The following is a 25,463-nucleotide window of genomic DNA, read 5'->3' as shown; positions in this document are numbered from 1 at the left end:
CCATGAAGGACCAGCAGCAGGGGATTAATGTTTTCACCCGTTCCTTCGGGTCCATCCAGGGCATCACAACAGTCAAATCATTGTGGGGACACGAACTACCTTTCCCATAAGACATTGCAAGGATTCACCTAATGCAAAGCTCACCTGAGGGCGGTTAATCACAAAGGTGTGGGCGTGTCTACTGCAACAATCTCATGTCGAGCCTCTGAAGAGGGCGGAAGCCCAGAAACGCGTCAGGCTCTACTATCGTTGACACGAGAGCTGTAATCACAGAAGGACGGAGTGTTGACTTTACCCTGAAAATTGCTTCGAGAAATATGCTCGTAACAAGCTGCTGGGGAGTGCGGCCTTGCCTGCGGGCAACTTTGGAGCTTGATGTTTATGCGGCGGCCCGGCCGTAAAGGATCGCACCACCCCATATCCAAGGGGGCCATGAAGGACCAGCAGCAGGGGATTAATGTTTTCACCCGTTCCTTCGGGTCCATCCAGGGCATCACAACAGTCAAATCATTGTGGGGACACGAACTACCTTTCCCATAAGACATTGCAAGGATTCACCTAATGCAAAGCTCACCTGAGGGCGGTTAATCACAAAGGTGTGGGCGTGTCTACTGCAACAATCTCATGTCGAGCCTCTGAAGAGGGCGGAAGCCCAGAAACGCGTCAGGCTCTACTATCGTTGACACGAGAGCTGTAATCACAGAAGGACGGAGTGTTGACTTTACCCTGAAAATTGCTTCGAGAAATATGCTCGTAACAAGCTGCTGGGGAGTGCGGCCTTGCCTGCGGGCAACTTTGGAGCTTGATGTTTATGCGGCGGCCCGGCCGTAAAGGATCGCACCACCCCATATCCAAGGGGGCCATGAAGGACCAGCAGCAGGGGATTAATGTTTTCACCCGTTCCTTCGGGTCCATCCAGGGCATCACAACAGTCAAATCATTGTGGGGACACGAACTACCTTTCCCATAAGACATTGCAAGGATTCACCTAATGCAAAGCTCACCTGAGGGCGGTTAATCACAAAGGTGTGGGCGTGTCTACTGCAACAATCTCATGTCGAGCCTCTGAAGAGGGCGGAAGCCCAGAAACGCGTCAGGCTCTACTATCGTTGACACGAGAGCTGTAATCACAGAAGGACGGAGTGTTGACTTTACCCTGAAAATTGCTTCGAGAAATATGCTCGTAACAAGCTGCTGGGGAGTGCGGCCTTGCCTGCGGGCAACTTTGGAGCTTGATATATATATATATATATATATTTTATATATATATATATATATATATGTGTATATATATATTCACTGAAAAAACCATAGGTTTCAGACATGTTATAGTTAGCGGAAATTTTACTGATAAAAAACCAATGAAATTCCCCCGTTATAGTTAGTGCAGGCAACTATAACTCACGCGACCGCAATCCTCTGCTGATGCTAATACTGTATTTAGACACTTATTTGCCCATGTCTTCTTCCATAAATTTTTAGCTATACATATATTACAAATATTTTTTTTTCATAAAGACACATATGTCATCAGCAGAAGATTGCGGTCGCGTGAGTTATAGTTGCCTGCACTAACTATAACGGGGGAATTTCATTGGTTTTTTATCAGTAAAATTTCCGCTAACTATAACATGTCTGAAACCTATGGTTTTTTCAGTGAATTTGCAAGGTTTTTTAAATGCTAATTCCTAACTATAACGTGTGTGAAACCTATGGTTTTTTCAGTGAATTTGTACGGTTTTTTAAATGCTAAGTTACTTTACGCCATTCGTGGCGTGCACGCCCACTTAACGCAGTTCGTTCCGTGCGCGCACGGTGCGCTTCGCGCACCGTGCGCGCACAGTGAGCAAGCGGTGCGCTTCGCGCACCGCGCGCCCACTTTACGCAGTTAGTGCCGTACACGCAAGGTGGGCACGCAGTGCGCTACGCGCACCGCGTTCCCACGTTACGCACCGTGCGCACATGGAGGACATATTATGCGCTTCCTTGTGATAGGTAATCTGTTAAATTTAATTTGTAAGTGATGACAATAATATGCCATGCACAGAGAGTGTTTTTTTTTTTTTATTAAAATTTTTAGCGTAAGCGCACCGTACGCGTACGGTAAGCGTAATCGGCGAAATTTTCAAAAAATTAAAATTTACCGTTTTTGGCTTTGGGGGATCTTTGAGGACTCAACTAACATGGCTATGTGCATGGGCGCTGTCTAAACAGCCCCTTTATATGTTTTTTGCCTTTGTTTACAGCCCCCCCCTCAGAGTGCGAGAGAGAAAATGGCGGCCGCCGCTTCCTGGTTTCGACCGATTCGAATGTTTACTTAGATGTAACAGCCAATCAGAATCGCGCTCGCGCACGCCACCGTACGCGTACGGTAAGCTTGCGGTAAGCGTACCGTAAGCTGGCTCAGATATATATATTGATTTAAAGGCTATTTTCTCAGAATCTACTGAACAGATTTACACCAAACCTACAAAAGGCACTTCCTTGACCTGAGGACTACCTCTCTGCCAAATTTCTAGTAATTCTGTTCAGCCGTTCGGGCTGTAGCCCTGTCTAAAGGTCCTATGGAAAAATGCATGGGAAAAACGCGTTTTGGGACCCCCCTTTTATCTCAGCCCCCGCTTGACGAATCCCCCCGAGACTTTCAGGGTAGGAGCGGAGCGTAGCACCCCACCTATTTTGAGAAATTCGCGAGGATTCGTCGACCGGCGCCAAAGTTATTCCAAATAGAATGTTGCGGATTTCCTATGGAAACAGGGTCCTAACTATAACTACCTACTGGCGACCGCCAGTAGGTAATATATATATATATATATATATATATATATATATATATATATATATATATATATATATATATATATATATATATATATATGTGTGTGTATATATTACCTTCTGGCGGTCGCCAGTAGGTAGTTATAGTAAGGACCTTGTTTCTATTCGAAAAGTGTTTTTTCTTTTGTCAATATCTTTGGCGCCGTTTTATGAATCTTCCCACAATTTTCTAAACTAATGGTTTGCTCCGGTCAGCTCCTGTCTTTTCAGGGTGATTTGCCAAGCAGGTGGCGAGAAAAAAGGGGTTCCCAAAAAGGTAGCTCTTGCTTCAGAAAGCAACTTTTTTTAAAAATGGTTCACCATGCTTGTACAGAGCGTTTGGATCATTGTAAAATAACGTAGCATTCTTTACCTGTTCTGTTGCAGGATCAAAGAAAAGTGTACGAATAGAAATCAAGAAAAACTTACACTACCCCAAATCAAGGGTAAATTGGACCAGCTCTTGGGAAATTAACTATGTGCTGCTGCTTTTGAAGACTATCTCTGCGCTGCCTCGAGGACAAGGTGAGCTGATGTTGGTTGAAGGCTCTGCTGCTCCACTGTATAAATATCACAACAGTGCAGTAATGTCCATACTCGGTTGCTTAACCAACATTGGTCAGAATAAGGGACTGAGGTCTAGGTAGGCTTGGGCAAAATATTCCGCTTAAATACATCTGAATTATTTATGACAGGTTTTGTGAATCTCTTCCCCCTTGCAAAATTACACTGTTTCTCTCTTTTGGCAACGTTTTATGAAGCTTTCAGTGTTTGTGGTGGTTTGTGGGTTCACGATATACCAAGAAACGTCAAAATGTTCACACACTTGCATTTTATTGGCTTATTTTTGCCACATTTTTTTAACTGCTGTTACTGTTGGTAAACAAAAAAATACCACAGAGAAAAGTGTAAAAGAATGCTAAAAACGACATCAAAAGTACATCAGACAGTAGACAATCAGTCATCGCTCCTCCATTTAGTGATAACAGCGGTGGATCGGGATCTGGTAATTGGTTTACCTATATTTGCTCTAGTAGAACTAGAATAAAAATGTGACCTTTTTTCATGGGGTTCGGCACACCTCGAAATTCATCTGCATGAGATTAAATTGAGGGGAATACTAACGACGGGGCTGCAGCTTTGCCGGGCCGCAGAGCTAGCGAGCCGAGGGGAGGGAAGACAGAGCTGACTGCAAGCAAATCAAATTAATACAATCATATTATAAATACTGCAGCGCCATAAATAAGTCATGTTTTCACCACACTTGGCAAAACGCAAAAAGTTACAGCGCGTTCCTTTTGAGAACGGTTCTCATAGAGTGGGTTTGGCTCAATCTTCACTTCAAGAAATTAAAAACAGGAAACAGAGTATTCGTCTTCATAAAGAAAATAACAGCAGAACTGTGTTTGTCACTGAGCTTAACATTTTCATGTGATTTAGTAAAGGTTTTAATTACTTCCATTTATACTTTTGCAAAGGGAATGTTGCATTACTTTGTATGGCCATTCGCAGAATGTTTTTAGTAAAGTAGACATGACATTGGCTTTTTCCCGTCTTCTTCGTTCCAGACAGTACATCTTTTCTAAGGATTGGACCGCCTCAGGGGGCAAGCACCTCGAATGCCCACACATTGTCTGTCCTCCAACTTGGCATGACAATTGAAGGCCACCTACCTTCCTCAACAAACAACCTGTACAAACAACCTGTGTTGTCTGTCTTTGCAGCAGCCAGATGCCCCGGTAGCCCAGAATGCTGTAGCCCAGAATGCTGTCTAACCTGTATTTTCAGTCACGTGATAGTTACGGGCTTCTATGATAGCTGCCCAGTCGCCCCATCCCCAGCTCCGGGTCCTGGGATTCTTAAGGGCAGGACCATGAACTCAATCGTCTCAGCTAGGCTTAGGTTAGAGGGCCAAAAGGTAATCTTATTCAAAATTCTGGGCACGCGAGTGAAACAGTCTATCAAGCAGTGAGTGGCACCCTACTGCCTGGGAAGCAAATGACTTTGTGGGCATTTCCTGCCACTTGCGATTGTTACAAGTTCATGCCAGTCCATATTATGTAATGACTGCAGACTCAACTCTAATAAAATTGGAATGCGCCTGCGACCTGCCGCTCTGTTTACAGCCTTGAGGTCTCCCTTGGGATCTAGTGCATTGATCAACACTCTATACGTTCCTACCTATTTTCACACTACACAAACAATGTTCCCTACAAACCTGAAGACATACAACTTCTGCCCGGGGACAGTGTACTGTGCAGGCTCCTGTTCATTAAATAGGTGACATTGATAATCACCAGTCAACATGTCCTGATGTGGATGTTATGGTGGAGTGAACAGTGTTGCACTCTGCCAAGGTGCTTATTGAAGCTGGAGAGCCATTGCGCACGCACTGTAGGACTGGATTCAGAAAAACGCTCTCAATTTGTGATGGGAGCTTGTCTGGTCAATTCTTGGGTATCTTTGCAGAGAAAACAAAACTCCTTGCTAGGCCATGGAAAGGAAATGGGACAGCCGGCCACGATGGGCAGCAATGGCGCGTTTCTGGTTCTCGTAAAACCTAGTCCAGCCCAACCCAATCCAACCGAAAAACCCAACCCTACCCAATTGAAAAATCGAACCCAACTCAATTCAATCCAATCCAATCCAATCCAAGCCAATCCAATCCAAAACTAATCCATGGCAGATATAAATGTCAATACATAGTAACTGCTAACGATCATAGCAATTAAATATAACTAATATCTATTTTGTAATCATTAAATAAAGGTTCTTATTGTTACACTTGTAAAACACAAAAATAATGTAAACTATTTTAATTGTAAATAAACTATATTAAGAAAATCTAATCTGTTCACCCAAAAAAGGGTGCCCATATTAGGAAAGTGCTACTGTGTCATTCCAGCATTGCAAAGTGCTATATAAATGCTGCACAAATTCACATAACAGGATCACATAACTCATGGTGTTCTTCTATTAAAACCTTCTCTTACCCTAAGTATCACTGATAATAATGAAACACAAACATTTCTATTTGTTTAAACTGACTATATCGTTGCACAAGGAGGTCCTTCTCAACACCAGTGGAGGAGCACTGGGCCATTTCATACATTTGTCACTGACAAAAATGGCTATTAATAGTGCAGTCAATATTATGGGTATGCAATCACATGAGGACTTTACTTCACGGGACTATATCGCAGGTAAGTACATCGAGGTCTTTACATTGAAGGTAGGGTTTTCAGTACTTTACATCGCATAACTTTACTGCGCAGGCAAGTATTTTTTTTAATTGTTAAAAGTCATTACATATGTGTATATGTTTATGTATATGTAAATGTCTTTATATGATTAAATATACAGACATATTTATTCACATATAAAGAGAAAATGAATTAAAAATTATCATAAAATTAGGTTTTCACAAAAGTGTTCATAATTATCAAGTTATGTTATATAATTTATTCATACATATTTTCACATTTTCAAATAATATATGAATATAAAATTAATACAAAATATCTATTAAATTAAATATATGGTTCATACAAATGTTAATATTAATTATTAATACTTATGGATTATCTGAACATTTTAAAAATATGTATCTATTAAGGGTATGAGATATAAATGTATATATATTCACTGAAAAAACCATAGGTTTCAGGGAAATTATAGTTAGAAATTAGCATTTATAAAACCTTAGAAATTCATTGAAAAAACCACAGGTTTCAGGGAAGTTATAGTTAGTTGGACATTTCACTCGTACAAAACCAGAGAAAGTCAGCAGTTATAGTTAGATGTGCTAACTATAACTCGTGCCCACGCAATATACTGTTGATAACATCATTAATGACGTGGTCAGTGACATCTCAAATTACATCACTGATGACATCACTGATGACATCATCCACGTGATTATCTGATGCACCTCCTCACACTCTAATTTAACCTTTGATACACCCACTTTAAAATACAGACTACCATTCTCGAAACCATAGACACACCAATACCAGTTAGTACATACTCACTCACTGATTCATAGGTCTATACACATCCACACCCTCACACATACAGTCACTCATACACGCTGTCACGTATCAATACAGCCTCTGATATATGAACTCATACACAGATACAGACACTCACACACCACCACTCATCCATAGAGTTACTCACACACCTAGTCAGACATGCAAAGAATCAATCACACTCCCATTTACTCACCCATACAGTTATACACACATACACACACCACCTCACTTATTCATACAGAAACTAACACATACTTACTCTCACACAATCGCTGACACAAGCAAACACTCATCCATACAGCCACTCTCACAATCACTCACTCTCACATATAGTCAGATATATACTCCAACATTCACATATACTGCCTTTCCCATATGTAGTTTCTCACACATATATGACTGAGACATCCATTCAGTCACCAACACAGCCATATGCACACTCACTCACCAATACAGCCCCTCGCAGATGCACTTATGAACCCATACACCCACTGAATCACCCACTCATGCATCCATGTGGGGAGTTACACCCTCCCACCCACCCACCCACAAAGACACGCAGGCACCCATACAGGTACTCAGACAACCAATCATTAACCCATATAGACGCTCATAGCTACTCACCAACTCATGCAGCGACTTACACAGCAACTGACAGACTGATACAGACATTCACACAGATTAGTCATTCACCCATGCATTCACTAAGACACGTTTAATCACTCACTTATACAGTCAGTCATGCACCCACTAAATCCTCTATTCAGACACTCATACACCCACTCATTCTTCAATATACCTTGGCGTATATATATAAAACATACCTAAACTTTTCAGAAACACGCAGTCACTGGATGATGTCATCAGTGATGTCATGAGTGATGTCATTTGAGATGTCATCAGTGATGTCACTGACCATGTCATGAGTGATGTAATATGTGACGTCATCAGCAGTGCATTGCGGGGACACGAGTTATAGTTAGCCCAACTAACTATAATGCCGAATTTCTCTGGTTTTGTATGAGTGAAATGTCAAACTAACTATAACGTCCCTGAAACCTGTGTTTTTTTGGTGAATATATTGATATATACATATATATATATGGGAGAACTCTACCTACTATTTATGCTTTTGGTGCTTATATTGCTGTGTTCATGTTTAATTGATTTTTCTTAATTGTAAATAATATTTTTCCCCTACGGAACCATTGTTCATATATATTTACGAGGCCCAGGTTCCTTGGGTTATAGGGTTACCCCTGTGTGCTTAACTCTTGCACAATCAAATGCACCAGTTAACTCTGGAATTTGTTAAAGATTTATTTTTTAGTTCTGCACATTTCATAATAAGCAAACCCTGTTATGCTTATCTTCTAGCCATGCAATGTTATACTTCTGATGCCAAACTAATCATGCCCATTTCAAAAAGTTCTACCAGTATTTGCTTCCTTTGTGTATAAACTTGCAGATTGAAAATAAATAATTTGTTTTACCTAGGCATCTGTGCCAAACCACAGAAGTGTCACCGTCACTGCTTGTAAAAATAGTATTACTGTCTAAAGAAGTTATGATTTTATGTTGTCAACGTTTCATGCTGTCCCAATACTGAAGCACTCTGAATAAGAGTACATGTTAGTTCTACAATGCTTATGTTTTAAGGTGAGAGTATTTCTCTTTTGTATATGTCCACTTAGCAACGCATGGTCCTGATGTACTAACGATTAGGGCACTAACCAGTTGGTATTTTTGTTCACTGACTACTTTGCGACATGACTGAATAAGAGTTAGCATTGTTAAATGCATGGTTGTAGAAAAAAGAAAGAAACCAACACATTGACATTTTTCATGTTAGCCCTACTTTGGTGATTCTTAGGGGTAGATTCACAAGCCCCTTGCAACATCTTCATGACACTGTGGAGTCACTTCTGTGACGCAGCGACGTCGTAAACAATGCGCCCCAAGGCAACATATTTACAACGTCACGCATCTAGTGAGATGTGTCACGTTGTAAAGCCCTGCGCCACATTAAACCGGCATCAGGTATAATGTATGCAGGGTGGGTGTTTTGAGGTAGGATAGCCTCATAAAAGAGACGCAGTGAAATCTCCAAGATTTCACTGAGTCACTTTTATGACACAGCTGCATCAAAGCAAAAACCAAATCATTTCCTTTGGTTTTTGCTTTGTTTGCCATAAGTTGGCAGGGTATGCTCAGACGTGAGTCCCTTGCTCACTTTGCCACTGGATTCAAGCAAGCCTGGCTGAAGACGGCTGAAATGCCAGAAACCGGTCCTAGGAATCTTGTTTCCGGTCCAGGGAAGACATGGCTTGGCAGTTCGGGCTGGACTGTTCCCATGAGGCACAGGGTCAGACTGATTTGCATATGGCCATGTCTGAACTGGGGTGGCAGAGTGGGCTAAAGAACGGTGATGGATTAAACCCAGATCAGTCGACTGGGGGTGAGTGCTTGCAATGTTCAACACTCCGTCCATCATTTCCTTTGGTTTTTGCTTTGTTTGCCATAAGTTGGCAGGGTATGCTCAGACGTGAGTCCCTTGCTCACTTTGCCACTGGATTCAAGCAAGCCTGGCTGAAGACGGCTGAAATGCCAGAAACCGGTCCTAGGAAGCTTGTTTCCGGTCCAGGGAAGACATGGCTTGGCAGTTCGGGCTGGACTGTTCCCATGAGACACAGGGTCAGACTGATTTGCATATGGCCATGTCTGAACCTGGGTGGCAGAGTGGGCTAAAGAACGGTGATGGATTAAACCCAGATCAGTCGACTGGGGGTGAGTGCTTGCAATGTTCAACACTCCGTCCATCATTTCCTTTGGTTTTTGCTTTGTTTGCCATAAGTTGGCAGGGTATGCTCAGACGTGAGTCCCTTGCTCACTTTGCCACTGGATTCAAGCAAGCCTGGCTGAAGACGGCTGAAATGCCAGAAACCGGTCCTAGGAAGCTTGTTTCTGGTCCAGGGAAGACATGGCTTGGCAGTTCGGGCTGGACTGTTCCCATGAGGCACAGGGTCAGACTGATTTGCATATGGCCATGTCTGAACTGGGGTGGCAGAGTGGGCTAAAGAACGGTGATGGATTAAACCCAGATCAGTCGACTGGGGGTGAGTGCTTGCAATGTTCAACACTCCGTCCATCATTTCCTTTGGTTTTTGCTTTGTTTGCCATAAGTTGGCAGGGTATGCTCAGACGTGAGTCCCTTGCTCACTTTGCCACTGGATTCAAGCAAGCCTGGCTGAAGACGGCTGAAATGTCAGAAACCGGTCCTAGGAAGCTTGTTTCCAGTCCAGGGAAGACATGGCTTGGCAGTTCGGGCTGGACTGTTCCCATGAGGCACAGGGTCAGACTGATTTGCATATGGCCATGTCTGAACTGGGGTGGCAGAGTGGGCTAAAGAACGGTGATGGATTAAACCCAGATCAGTCGACTGGGGGTGAGTGCTTGCAATGTTCAACACTCCGTCCATCATTTCCTTTGGTTTTTGCTTTGTTTGCCATAAGTTGGCAGGGTATGCTCAGACGTGAGTCCCTTGCTCACTTTGCCACTGGATTCAAGCAAGCCTGGCTGAAGACGGCTGAAATGCCAGAAACCGGTCCTAGGAAGCTTGTTTCCGGTCCAGGGAAGACATGGCTTGGCAGTTCGGGCTGGACTGTTCCCATGAGGCACAGGGTCAGACTGATTTGCATATGGCTTTGTCTGAACTGGGGTGGCAGAGTGGGCTAAAGAACGGTGATGGATTAAACCCAGATCAGTCGACTGGGGGTGAGTGCTTGCAATGTTCAACACTCCGTCCATCATTTCCTTTGGTTTTTGCTTTGTTTGCCATAAGTTGGCAGGGTATGCTCAGACGTGAGTCCCTTGCTCACTTTGCCACTGGATTCAAGCAAGCCTGGCTGAAGACGGCTGAAATGCCAGAAACCGGTCCTAGGAAGCTTGTTTCCGGTCCAGGGAAGACATGGCTTGGCAGTTCGGGCTGGACTGTTCCCATGAGGCATAGGGTCCGACTGATTTGCATATGGCCATGTCTGAACTGGGGTGGCAGAGTGGGCTAAAGAACGGTGATGGATTAAACCCAGATCAGTCGACTGGGGGTGAGTGCTTGCAATGTTCAACACTCCGTCCATCATTTCCTTTGGTTTTTGCTTTGTTTGCCATAAGTTGGCAGGGTATGCTCAGACGTGAGTCCCTTGCTCACTTTGCCACTGGATTCAAGCAAACCTGGCTGAAGACGGCTGAAATGCCAGAAACCGGTCCTAGGAAGCTTGTTTCCGGTCCAGGGAAGACATGGCTTGGCAGTTCGGGCTGGACTGTTCCCATGAGGCACAGGGTCAGACTGATTTGCATATGGCCATGTCTGAACTGGGGTGGCAGAGTGGGCTAAAGAACGGTGATGGATTAAACCCAGATCAGTCAACTGGGGGTGAGTGCTTGCAATGTTCAACACTCCGTCCATCATTTCCTTTGGTTACAGCTGCATCAAAACCTTTACGCTTGCTTGAAGCAAGAGTAAGGAGTGATGCAGCACAATAGGTATAGGCCACCCCTGAGCATTGCTGGAGTTGCGACAAAACTCCAACAATGCGCTGACCTTACGACAAAAGATGTTACACGCATCTGTCTATCCTTGCGCCACGGTGAGCCGCATTGTAAATGCAACGCATCCGTGGTGGCGCAAGGCTATTTTTGCGTGTCGCATCTTTACTGTCGCATCCCTGCTAATATGCAGAGATGTGCCAGTCCATGTAAATCTGGCCCTTAGAGATTAAGTTACTTAGAGAGAGCTTCTCCTGGATCAAAACTCACCAGAGCTTTCGTTATTTATCTTACTTGTTTCAAAATTACCAATTCATGGTTGATCTATTGCTTCTGTGTGCATATTTAGAGCTCAAAAATATTTGGTGAGTAGGGAGCCATCACATATGAATGAGACATGCAGGGGATTTGTAAAGGAGCTCACAAAATGGGGAGATTGATCTACAGTGATTAATAGTAAAAAGAGAAAAGTGTGAAAGTCTGTCAGGGAGTTCGTATGTGTCGTAGGGATCATCAGGTCAGAGATTGAAAGATTTGCATATGGGTTGTAAAAAGTGATTTTAACATGGTTCTGGAATGGAGGTTTTAATGCATTTATTAAGTTGTTTTTCCTTGTTTGTCATTTCATTGATGGGGTGTCCATAAAGGCTATGGAATTTTGTGAAAGGGTGCATTTTCAAATCTGTGTTATGGTTTTGTGATTGAGCATGATGTAGTCCTTTTATTAAATTGAACTGAAACATAAAGTGTAAAGATGTGGGCACATAAAGAAGGATCTATAGAACAGTGGTCAGAACCAGATTCAGAGTAGTACAGTTATGTGATTGAGAAATGTGGGATTTCCAATGGGTGCAATGCATTTATCTATTTTATAAAGATTACGAATTTTTCTTTCTAATCCTGCTTCTAATCATACTATCAACCCAATATAGTCCCATTACACCACAAGCAGAGGAGCATTGATTGCTCTTGAAGTCTCTTTGGGCTCAGCCTTAAAGAATGAGGAGAGATAGTCTGTATTTTGTGATGGGGCGGAGGCCCTAAAGAGGTCTGGTGCACACAGATAATGGTTCTGTGACCATGAACATGCTGCATCTAGTGCTTAAGGTACTGGACGTGCAAACCTAGTCACCTTAGAACCATTGGTGCTATTCTTGCAGGAACACCTCCCCTACTCAAAGATTACCCCTTTACCTCACCTTTACAAAGATAGGGCTTTGGCATTTTCTGGATTGCTAGATTGTCACATCTGTGCTAAAATATGTTTTGGTGATGGAGCATTAAGTAGTCCTTTTGCCAAATTGAATGCAACACAAAGTGTACCTTGGGTTGTATTACAGAATATCGACCACAAAAGTATTGCAATACAAACGTATTGCAGACACAATATACAGAAACAATATCAAGGACCAAAGTAACAACTTTAGTACATATAATGTGGATTACAAGAATATTGGCTACCAAAATATTATACACCAAAATAAAGACATTACATGGTATTTAAGTTATTTAAACATAATAAAAATTGTAACTTAAAAGCAATATTTTCTTTTAAGTACAATGCGTTTGTTAAAATATATAACAGAACATGTAAACTATAGTATTATTTTATAAATTCCATTCATAGACATATATATGCGTAAGAAATAATGTAAAATACTAATATTTAATTATAAATTAGATTGTTTGTACAAATACATATCATTCTCAAATGAAAAATGAAAAATAATGACTTTGTATTACATTTATTAAAGACCATTTATGTTTTATAATACCTTTAAAATAAACACATTTATTTTATATTCAGTAAACCATAATAAATACATTTTAAAAATATTTACTAAAATGAATATTTGCCAAGTACTAAGGCACACACCAAAAATTATAAAATATAATAAAAAAAAACACAAAAAAATTAAAGAAATATAACCCTACAATGAAACAGTCTCTCTATATATAAAAATATGAATAACTTGTAACCTAACTCCCATCCAAATACATTTAAACATAAAAAAGAGGACATTTAAATGATACTATAACTGCAGTTCTACAAAACGGTGAAAATACATATATCGTGGGGGGAGAATCACCTTTACTGTTGTAAGTTCAATCTAACAGACATTTGGGAAAATACATACATTTGTGGGTCAAATATACTTTTGGTTAGAAATTGTGTTTCTGATTGGCAGGGGTATGCACCATGTTTAAGCAGAAATCACAATCCTAATCAGGGTAAGTCCAAACACACCCTAAATAAACTGGTGCTCACCCTCTGGTAGCGTGGCACTGAGCAGTCAGGCTTAACTTAAGAGGCAATGTGTAAAATATTTGTGCAATACATCAAGCAGTAAATAGTGAAAGTACCATACAAAAAGATTCCACACCAAGTTAGACAAATAGCCCTTAATTTAATAAATGAACCAAGACCAAAATAACAAAAATGCAATAAGTAGAAGCCAAGATATGAATTTATAAAGATTAAATGGAAAAATGATGCTTAAAAGCAATAAGCTCCTATAGGGTACAATGGTTGCTCTGGACCAGGGCAAATTCAACCATTCAGGTCAGCCGTGATGGAGTGCGGGCCAGATACTGGGACAACACAAGGGCCACTGAACAAAAGTACCTTGATACTGGCTGCAACAGCAAGATGTGGGGTCCAGCCAAGCGATGCGTCTGTTTTGATCCCACAGTCGAGGTGATGCATCAATTTTCTCCACACTGTGATGGCAATGCACTGGTTCCGAAGACAAAGCGCTGGTTCTGAGATGAGATGGCTCCAAAGCCAATGCGTCTGGTTTCTCCAAATAGTTGAGGTGATGCATCAAGCATCTTTCTGCAGTGGCGGTGATGTAGTGGTTAAGATGCACAATTCCAATGTTGATGCGCTGGTTCTGAGTGCGATGTGCCGGTTATGTTCTCACACTAGCGCAATGTATTGATTCTACTGAATTAAGCACCTCGGACCACTTCCAAAGGCCCAGGCACAGAAGTAGGATGGAATACTTTGATGTCCATGAGTCTTGAAACAGGAGGCTAGTCAGTTAGTCCTTGGAATCACTTTTGGGTTCATGTGGTGAAGGTCCAGTCATAGAAAGAGCAGACAGCAGGGCAGCACAGCAAGGTAGCAGCAGTCCAACAGAGTGGCAGTCCTTAGGGATATCAATTCTTCTTCTTGGCAGATAGGTTTCAGGTCCAGAAGTGTACTGAGGTTGTAGGGTCAGAGGTCCAGTACTTATACCCAGTTGTGTCTTTGAAGTGGGGGTGACTTCAACAAAAGGTCTTTGAAGTGCACAGAGGTCATTTCTTCTAGCCCTGACTCCAGACTCACTTCAGGGGGGTATGCAGCCCTTTGTGTGTGGACAAGACATAGCCCATTCAGGTGTAAGTGTGAGGCTGTGCCCAGCTCCTCCCTCGAATACACAAAGTCCAGCTATCTCCCAGCCCAACTCAGCCAGTGATCAGAGAGAGGCAGCAGAACCAAATGGCTAAGAGCAGGAAAATGTATAACTTTCTGAAAGTGCCTGTTAGACCTGACATCCTTGGCGTGGGTTTTTCCCCTATCTTTTGCCTCTGCTACATGGATTTTTGATGCTGTGCTGGATTTCGTTTTGCTGGTTTAGATGCTTTGGACACTCTGCCACTGCTAATCAGTGCCAGAGTGTAAGTGCTCCCTGTGTAAAATATCGTATTGATTGGATATACCTGATTGGCATATCTGTATCACCATGAAGTCCCTAGTAAAGTGCACTGTGTGTGCCAGGGCTGGTGATGACAGATGCTACTAGTGGGTCTGCAGCGCTGATTGCGCCACCCACCTGTGTAGCCCTAAAACAGTGTCTCAGGCCTGCCGCCGCAGGCCTGCCTGCAGTCTCCGGACTGCCATGTCCTCCTGGCCAGTGTCCACACTGACCGGGCCTAACCCTTCCCTTTTCGTACACATCAGTCATCCCTATGGAAGGCCCAAGGTACCCCCCTGGGCAGGGTGCAGTGTATGTAGAAGGTAGAGCATGTACTAGTGCAGGTAACATGTTCTGGTAGTGAACACCGGCCATTTTGTGTGTTCACTACTGCAAGGTTATCTTGTTCCATAGGCTAACATGAGGGAGGCGGGTGCCAATGGCTATCCGCCTATCTTCTCATACGAACAAGATAAGACATGAGTGTTTGATATCCCTGAGCTCAGCATTTAATAACACATCTTTTAGGAGAGATTGTTTTTAAATCCTGAGTTGGAGAACAGTACTTTTTAGAGAGTAGCTGTTCTCTTGTCTGACCCTTCTGTGTGCCTGGGCGCGCTTGTGGATTGACTGTCTGGTTTGAGAGTGACAGGGGCTGGGGATCCCCCGGGAGGTTGGCTGAGTCAGCCCTCTGCTGAATGGCGACAATCGCAAGGAGAGTGGAGGGAGGAGATAGCACCTGGGATTGAATAGGGCTGTGCCTGCATGCCACTCTGCTGGCTCCACCTCCTGCTGGGCGGCTGACGACCTTGCCCCTCGCTCTGAAAAGAATGTAGGAGCCAGGAAAACAAAGTGCTCCAGCAACACCCAGAACTGGATCAGACCGGGCTCAGGACCCACTTGCACAAAGACTTCAAAGACTTCTAGGGGTATAAGTACAAGACCCCTGACAACAGATTTTTAGATTCGACCATCGAGAGGAACCTCTGCTGAAAGACGGACCGCTGAAGAACTAAAGGAAGATTGCCGTGCTGTGTGCTCTAAAGGCTGACCTGTTCTGGCGTACAACTGAAGCTAAGGAGAAGAAGGGGTCCTGCTGTGTGCTGACCCTATCCACTTGACCAAACAAGACTTTGCTGTGTGCTGTGTCTGCAACTGAATCTCCAAGGGCCTGAGAAGAGCTGGCCTCCTGTTTCGCAACCCAGGGATAGAAAGGTTGCCAAGAACTCAAGACTCTGCTGTGTCCCACCTGTGCTGCTGTGTGCCGCAGGGACCGTGGACTGTTCTACCAAGCTTCTCAACATCTGCCTGTGAGGTGGGCTGGCTGCTCTCTGTCTTGCTAGAGAGTACCGCACCGAGCCGGGCCCGACACCGGTTGCCGCATCAAGAAGATCGACGTGCTCATCGGCACGTGCCTTGCCGCGACCCGGAGGCCTGAAGCAGATCGAGAGTCGTATTTCCCTGCTCTACGAAGCCGCGCTGTGAGTGGCTGACTCCGGTGACGTCGACATCGTCACTGGGGGCTCGTCGAGGGAGTTGTGGAATCCTTGCACCGAACAGCCCAAGGAGCGCTTGTACAACGAGCGCAGTGACACTGCCGGAGCAACGTAGCTGCCTAAAACATCGAGAGCCTACAAAGTGATTCATTCTCAGTGAGTATCGAATCACTCCAGAGACTAGAGACTATCGTCTGACGATCCCGACCAACCAAGAAAGCGACTATTGTGTAAACCTGTGATGCTTGATTTCAACTGCGGAAACTAGATAAAGATATATTATTTTTGATATAACTCACCTGTGTGGTCTAAGTTTGTGGTGTGCGGAGGGGGGATCATTGTGGTGTCTACGTGCAAATACCTTACACATTGCCTTGGGGATAAGCCTGTCTGCTCGAGCCAAGCTACCAAGAGGGTGAGCAGGGGTTATCTACCGTGTGTGTCCCTGTACCCTGACTAGAAGCAAGGTAATAAACAAACAATAGTAACAAACATCCAACTTTACCATTAAGCATTAAGGAGGATTTATCATGACCATTCCATAGGTAGTAAACATGATGGATTTAACTTCTCTCAATTTGGAGTTACAGCTTATTAACTGTAATATGGAATCACCAATGTTGACCTGAGAGGGGTAGGCTTCATTAGTGAAAAACAAGTTTAGGACATTTCACTTCCAGGACATGTAAAACTTCAAAGCACATGTCCTACCATTTAGTTACATAGTACCCTGCCCTGTGGGCTACCTACGGCCTACCTTAGGGGTGACTAACATGTAATAAAAGGGGAGCTGAGGACTTGTCAAGAGATTTTAAATGCCAAGTAGACATGGCAGTGCAAACTGCATACACAGGCTCCGCAGTAGGAGGCCTGAGACATGTCTGAGGGCTGCTTGAGTGGGTAGCACACACATGGCCTCAGTCCCACTAGTAGCATTTCATTTACAGGCCCTGGGCACATGTAGTGCACTCTAGTAGGGAATTATAAGTAAATTAAATATGCCAATTGTTGATGCATTAACCAAAACATGTTTAGGTTAAAGAGCATATGCATTTTAGCACTGGTTAGCAGCAGAGGTGGTTCCTCCACTAAAGCGAAGAAGCGTCGCCACCCTGCTCTGTGAGCAGGTCAAAAAGTACAAAATAAAATGTTATCACGTTGTTATTATTATTTTATTTTTCTGTCATTGCTCAGCTGGTTAGAGATGGGATGGGGTTAGTCGTCACAGTGGAGCAGGAGAAGGAGTGGTGAGCACTCTCTTAAGTGCGCTTGATAGTTTGGCCAGCTGTCTTGGACAAGCTAAACAGTCATGCCCACTTTGCATGTTCTCCACAAGGCTGTATTGTACAGCCTAGGTGGAGAACATGCACAACCTCCCAGTCCTTCTCTGAGCACCGTACCACAGCACTCAGACCAATCACAATGCTGCTCTAACGCAGCATCGTGATTGGCTAGGGGAACCTGTGTACTTCCTGCCCCTGGAGTCCAGGACGTAGGTGAAGAGGACCGAGAGGCAGAACCTGGAAGGCAGGTAAGCGATTAAAAAAAAATTCCATTCCCTCCCCCCTTCCGTGACCCCCCTACCTCTGTTGAGTAGCAACTGCCACTGGTTAATAGTGGTAAAGTGCTCAGAGTCCTGAGCCAACAAAAAGAATTCAGCAAAAATATGAGGCAAGCCGGCAAAATGTTTGGGGAAGACCACCCTAATGCTATCAGGTCTAACACTATTCCAGATCCAGTCATGTTAACATTGTGACAAGAGGATATATTCGGTGGGCTTAGAGGTTTAAGATATATTATTTTTACTCCAGTCAAATAAATATTGGAGAAAGTGCACACACAGTGTTAGTCCAACTTACTAGTCCAACTGCAGTGTAACAAACATTGTTGAAAATGCATACATTGAAGGGCCCGATTTAGTATTCTAACTCCATTCCAGCAATTATTGATGGAAGTGCATACATTGGGTGTGGACAGATTTATTTTTCCAAGTCCTGTGCAACAAGCATTGCGGATGGGGTTCACATTTACTATTCCTATTTCAGTGTAACAACCATTAGGAAAATTACTTACATAGGATTGAAGCAGATTTACTATTCCAACTCTTGTTTGCAAAACACTGGTTACAGTTCATACATTTCAAATGCGGGGTTTGATTTCATTTTGTAACTCCAGTGCAGCAAACCTTGATGAAAGGGCATTAATGGGAGTGTGTAAACGTACTGTTGTTACTACAATCCAAAAAATGTTGAGACCTGGGCATACATTGGGGCGGGGAGGGTGGCAGTGTCAGAGTTACTTTTCTAATGCCAGTCCTGTAAATATTTAGGGAAGAGAATACATTGGGTATGCCTTATACATGAAATTAAATTAAACGGCTACTCCACGGAGTGTCCCTGCGCTACAGGACCAACTGAGACAGAGTAATCAGAGTTCAAAACAGTGGCACTAAAGCTATAAAAGAGGCATTATGTACAGAAAAGCCATGTTTTAAGCTGTCTCCTGAAGGCCAGCAGGTCTTGATTGAGGCATTATTGTTTTTCAGAAAAACAAAAACAGAACAGTTCAGATGCTAGTTGCTATCTTAATGTTGAAAATGAAAAAACATCTTTTGCTCAAACATTTTACAGACTGTGAAAAAGAAAATATGTGTTAATTGTTGCCATGCTTTGGCTTAAATGACTGCATCTCCAATTTTTTTCTTTTCACCATTAAAGAAATTGTTGAATAAGATGAGTCTTATTGCTGTCCATTAGTATTGCTATTTTTCCAATATCAGCAGAGTAGCAGATTGGACATCACACCCCACTTTGCCCTCAATAATATCATAAAAATTACATCACACAGCCCTTGACCCTGATGGCATGACAAGCTATTAAGTCGTCGTATAATTTTTTACCTCGCCTTTACTGAGATGTTAACACCTACCCTCTAGGAAGCACTTTGTGTAACCTCTAGGATTTGCAGCTACAGTGTAATATAGTAGGAACGCTGGTGAATGCATACAGTGCATCCAGTAATATAATAGTGTGCAATAGCTAAGACCTGAACTCCATTTACATACCTCAAAAGACCTGAAACCTTGACACCTATCCTGTACTCATTAAGAAATAAAACCATTATCTTTCTATTGTATGTTTTTATAAATATGAAGTATTATAACAATTGCTGGGCCAGAAGTAAAACCAAACATCAAATAAATTAAATGAATAATATACCTGTAAGTGAAATAACTTAAATTTTTACTTTAATGACATCAAAACTTTAGACACTCGTGAAATGAGAGTATGTGATAACATGGAAGTTGATACACACGTTCAGGCATTGAATTAATAAAATATTGTCAAAATAAAACTGCAACTGAAACCCCCCTCACCCCCAATAACCATGATTAACTGACGCACCGCTGAAATTCACCCCATATAATAACTGGATCTGTAGCTCCAAATACGGTGCCAAGATCAATGGGCATCCTGGCATTAAATGTAGTAAACAGACCAACAAACACTCCTCTGCCATGTTAAATATGTTGGCTGGTTAGTAGTATAAACAACGCAGCATCAATAATGCTACAGAATAGAACGTTCAAGTAGGCATGAAAAGTTCAAGCTCAGTATTCCATTTGAAGCATAAGCAATCTATGTGTACATGTGCCACATCTGGGGTAAAATCTAGGAAGCAGAGTGACTTAGGGCCCTGAGCATGGAGCAACGCAACCTCACACACATCCTTGTCAATGACATCAACAACTTCAACAACTGGATTAATAACTTTGGGGACTTCATCCCACCCATCAAACCCAACAAACATAGAATATCCAAAAACTAGGCCAGGTAGTACACAGAAGACCTCCGAAAATCCAAATGGCCTTGCAAACAGAAAGAAAATAGAGATCAAGCCACAACACCATCGACAGAACCCCTTACAAGGCTGCACTCTGACGCTACCACCAAAAACTAAGTGAGACCAAGAAAAAAACTCTAGCTGAAGGCATCAAGAGAAGCTTAAAATTCTACAAGGTAATCTTGTTGGTCAAGGTGTTCACGTCACCAGCAGCTGCCATCAACATCAACCTCTCACAAGAACTTCGCAATGATGTGCCAAACTTTTATACAGCAAAATCACAAAAAATCTATGTCAACTTTGAACACCAACCTAACAGCAATGAGCGGACCACTAACCTACTCACCGCTAATCAAGATGGCTACCTGACCCAATGGTCAATCCTCATCAGAGATGACACAGTGACACTCATGTTGACTATTCGAGGGCCCCAACCAACCCATGCCCCCACCTCGTCTGAAATCTGAGATCATCACCTATCAGTGCCTCCTTCACCCACATCAACACTGTCATCACCTCCGCCACATTCCCGGATGACTGGAAACATGCAGAAGTCAATGCCCTCATCAGGTAACCATTGGTCAACCCGAACCAACTCAGCAACTTCTGGCCAATATGACTGCTCCCCGACTCAGCCAAAGTGATTGAGAAGGCCATTAACTATCATCCCACCACAAGCGCCACCACGTGCTAGATATCACCCAAACAGGATTCAGAAAGAGATACAGCACCAAAACAGCATTCATCATAGTCACAGGCAACATCAGAAATATCCAGTACCAAGGAGAAATATACACCCACCTCCTGCTTGACCTCTCTGCATAATTCAACATTGTCTCCCACAACACTCTCATCAGGAGACTCCACGGGATTGGCATCCAAGGAGCTGCAGTCAACTGGATATGCTCCTTCCTCACGGAAAGACCAAGGGTAAGACTACCACCATTCACATCAGAGAGCAGGAACCTAATCTGCGGAGTCCCTCAAGGATTATCCCTAGGCCCCAACCTGTTCAACATCTACATGACATCTTGCCTACATTATCTGATCCAAATGCTTCACCATAACTTCCTTCATCGACGACACCCATCTCATCCTCTATAGACAATACAACCACCACCAGAACTAACTTCGCCAACTGCATGACCATGGGAGCAGAATGGATGCAGATCAACTGCCAGAGGTTAACTCCAACAAGACAGAAGGGCGTGTCTTTAGAAACAAAATCTCCCCATAGGACTCCACCCGGTGGTCGTCGGAGCTAGGATCTACACCTAACCCAACTGGCCACTCAAGAAACTGGGTGGTCATCCTCACTGGCAAGCTAAACATAAAAGCATGGTTCAGTGGAGAGGGCTGGAGTCCAAGTCGCATGACATACGTCATGCGGGATCCACCCGCTCCAACATGGCGCTCTGTGTTCGGCAGCTGGCCGGGGCGGATTTTAAGATTTTTCCAATTCATCCCTAGGCAGGCCGCATCCCTTCAATGATGGTGGCAATTGCTGCTTGATTTCTCAATGTCATGGATTTTGCCCTTGGGTGAACACCAGCTGGATATTTGGGGAAACTGTGGAGCCGGCTTGAAGTTCATGAGCTATGCATGTAGTTCATTTGGGAGTACTAGAATTGTGGAGTCGCTGCCTCATACCTCCTGATCTGGCCAGCCTGTAGGAAACAGCCGCGGTCCACCAGGGAGCTGGGAGACACCATTGCTTTCCTTTAGGTCTAGGCTACTGTTATTCTATATTTAGAAATCGATTTTATGTACCAGAACTTACTTGTGCCCTGAGACCCTTTGAGTATGCTGAGACTTAGTCCAGTGTTTAATTCTGGGGGCATTGCATGCCAAAGGTCTAGATTCATGTATTAAGGAGAAGCTCAGACCTCTCTCAAGCAAGAAGCACACCCTTTTAGTATCTTCAGAAATGCTAAATCTTTCTAATAAGGTTGAAATTGGGTCACCATCTTTGGCCCCTGTACTTACAGCCCCCTCATTAATTGTGCTTCACAGATAGGCATGGGGACAGTCAAGAATGGGGCCTTTCACAGATTGAAATGAATTCCTTACTCCCAGCTCAGCCAAATCAATTGGGAGATTACCTGTCAAACCAACTACCTCTGGGATGTGCGGTAGGTGGGAATTTGGTGGCAACCCGAGAATGTGGAAGCTTCAATTGACCTAGAGATCTGCTTAATGCAGTTGGATCTGAATGTGAGCAGAAGGGCCCAGCTTGCTTAGGGGTGTTGATGTAATCTTCGGTTCTTCCATCTTTAAAGCAAATCACTGTTGAAAGTTAGGAGTTTTCCCAGTTTTCTGCAAAGCAGGCAAGGCCTCCACAACTTTTGTCCCTGCCTGCCATATTGAGGTAACAGCAGAGTCTAAAAAAGGCAGCACTTCAACGATCAGGGATCCACAGACTAACCAACTGACTCAGCTGGAGAGAGTGCAAACCTCTCTTCTAAATCCAGGGAATATAGAAAAGACCTTGGGTGCGGAAATTGCTGGGGCAGCCAATCCTCCTCTAAAAAATGTTTACTCTTTAATGCATATGGAGACTGAGGGAGTTGAATGACACTTAGCTGTAACAAAAATGTAATTATTATTGTTGAAGATCCTCATAGAGGTGAAGGAGGTAAACATCTTTCAAAAGTCCTTGGCAGGTATGTTTCGGAAGGAAAATGGAGTCTTTGGAGACATTAGCAGAAGGAATACCTGAATTTCAGATCTTGAGGATATCCAGAATGAGCTTGCTAAAATTAACTTTACAAAAATAATTCACCTCTATGTAGCAGCAGCTCTAGGAACAAGAAAATCATTTAAGAAGGTGTAATCTTAGGTTTGTTGGAATGCCAGAAAGGGAGGAAGGGAAGGCCACGTTAGCAGTTGAGTATATGGATGACTGGATTCAGACTCATCTTCTACCAGGAAATACAGAGGACTTGATATTAACATGTGCTCATCATGTCCTGTTTCAGAACTATCATAATGTGTCAAGACCTTGTACTATGATTGTTAATTTTGGGGACTATAGGGTGCAAGAGAATGTAAAGACAGAGTTTAGCACCAAAAATTAACGCTACTGAAAAGCATGCGTTAAAAAGAGAAATGTTTTCATTTCTTCTTGCTTTTCCAAATTTGCATGTGTGCTGCACTGTACAGCACACACACCAAGTAGGAAAAGGTTTTAGACTTGTCTAGCCATCGACTTTTGTGCAGGAAGATTACCCTTTCTGTACAAAACCTGTGGTAGACTCAGGCACACACTCTAGCACTACAGTGTTAGGTGTGTGCCTGGCGCACAGCATCTAAAAGCTGCACTAGCACTAGGGAGAGGGGATGAGAGAGCCATATCTCTGTAGATATGGCACTCTCCTGCTCCCTCCCTGTCATGCAGAGCAGCATTATTGGCTGCTGTGCTGCGTTCTGTGATTTATTGAGAATCTGGGCCCCAGTGTCTTATCATGACTGCTTTTTGTGCAAAATCATTGAATGATCTTCAACTTCATACCTCACTAGTAGTATACAGCCCAATAACCATAGGCAGCGTTTAAGATGGACACAGGTAATGAAGCACCCTTACTTCATGTCTGCCATTACACAGGACTTATTGTCCAGTTTATCAGAATTAAATTCTATTTTGGTTGTGGTTACAGTGATTCCCCATACCCATTATAATTTATGTAAACACATTTTATTCTGCTTTACCACCTCAGCCCCTGGTATTAGACGGTATGCTCCCAGACCTAAACCTTTTTCAACAAAAAGTGCAGACAAGCACACAGGAGCAATTGTTTGAGGCTATAAATAGGAGGAATAAGATCCAAATCACCTCTGCTAGGAAGTGGTATAAAGTGGTCCAGTCCAATGCAAAAAGAGAGTGGGACGATAGAAAGTAGAACAATCTAAAGAGTGCCTGTCACTGTCTGGAACCTGTCAAAAGTTGGTCCCCGGTTGCTAAGGGAAGTGACTAGTCTGCCTCCTCATTGAATAATTATATTTCTTCTCCTGATTGGTTTGATAATTTTTCCAATGTGTATTCTGAAGGCCAACCCATCCTTCTGTCTTTGCTTTTCACAAGCCCATCGCTACTGATCCTTCGTCACTGGCATCTATTTTGTTTGATCTTGGTGATGTTTCTAAATCTCTTGATGCAGTCACCCGTGGCAGAGCAGCAGGCCCGGATGGTATACTTGCTGACATATTTTTTGGACAAAGTAAATTGGTCTAAGAATTTTATTTTTCTTGCCAATGCTATTGCCCATGGGGCACCCATTCCCAAAACTTGGAAGGGAGCTGAAGTTAATCCCATTTTTAAAAAAGGGGATAGATGTTCACCGGGCAACCATAAACCAATCAGTCTGATATATTGTGCTCTAAAGATTTGTTTTTGTCTTGTCTTGGGGAAAAATGCAGGATTGGATTAAAAATATGATATTCTCTCACTGTACCAAGCTGAGTTCAATTCTTGCTTTGATATTGGAAAATGGTGGCTATCAGAAAAGACAATTCGTATGTTGCCTTTGTCCACCTTAAAACAGCTTTTGATTTAGTCCCACATATGAAGTTGTGGCAAATCATTCGGGACATGGGCATAGGCATGCCCCTGGCTGTCCTTGCATTAGTCATCCATTTGCATGAAGGTAATTTTGCGCAAGTTAGATGGGGCCGCCAAGACAAACTTACAGACTGAATTATTATTAATAAAGGTGTTCGCAAGGGCAGCATCTTGGCCGCTGCTCTGTTTTCCCAATTTCTCAAATAAATAGTGCCCTTTCTTTGTCAATTGCCTACAGAGTCTCCCACTTTGGCTGGGAAGAAAACACCAATTTTACTATTCACAGATGATACAATGCTGATCTGCAACCCCCCCCCCCCCGTGGATTGCAGCAAATGTTGTTCCACTTTAGAGATTTTTGTACACAAATTAGCTTGAAAATTATTGTAGCCAAGACAAAGTTCTTGACCTTTAATCAACACACATCTTTTAAAGGGGAACAATATCTTGGGGGATTGCCCATTGGAATGAGTAAACTTGTTTAATTACT

At 43.1% G+C, this 25,463-nt stretch overlaps 1 protein-coding gene across 2 annotated transcripts in view; it reads left to right on the top strand.

Annotated features, from left to right (window-relative positions):
* LOC146866272 (alcohol dehydrogenase 1-like) overlaps nt 1-25,463 on the top strand; it is a 266,527-nt gene that overhangs the window by 25,689 nt on the left and 215,375 nt on the right. The window contains exon 2 of one of the 2 annotated variants that reach the window (XM_085635204.1): nt 3,205-3,342. The exons of the other annotated variant lie outside the window; for it this stretch is intronic. The gene's annotated coding sequence lies outside the window, so the exon portion shown is untranslated. The remainder of the gene's footprint in view (nt 1-3,204; nt 3,343-25,463) is intronic. 2 annotated transcript variants of the gene reach the window in all.

This window comes from Triturus cristatus, chromosome 2_1 (assembly GCF_964204655.1).
Source record: "Triturus cristatus chromosome 2_1, aTriCri1.1, whole genome shotgun sequence".
Classification (NCBI taxonomy): Eukaryota; Metazoa; Chordata; class Amphibia; order Caudata; family Salamandridae; genus Triturus; species Triturus cristatus.
Note: the sequence above shows the minus strand (reverse complement) of the source record. Positions and strands in the feature narration are given on the sequence as shown.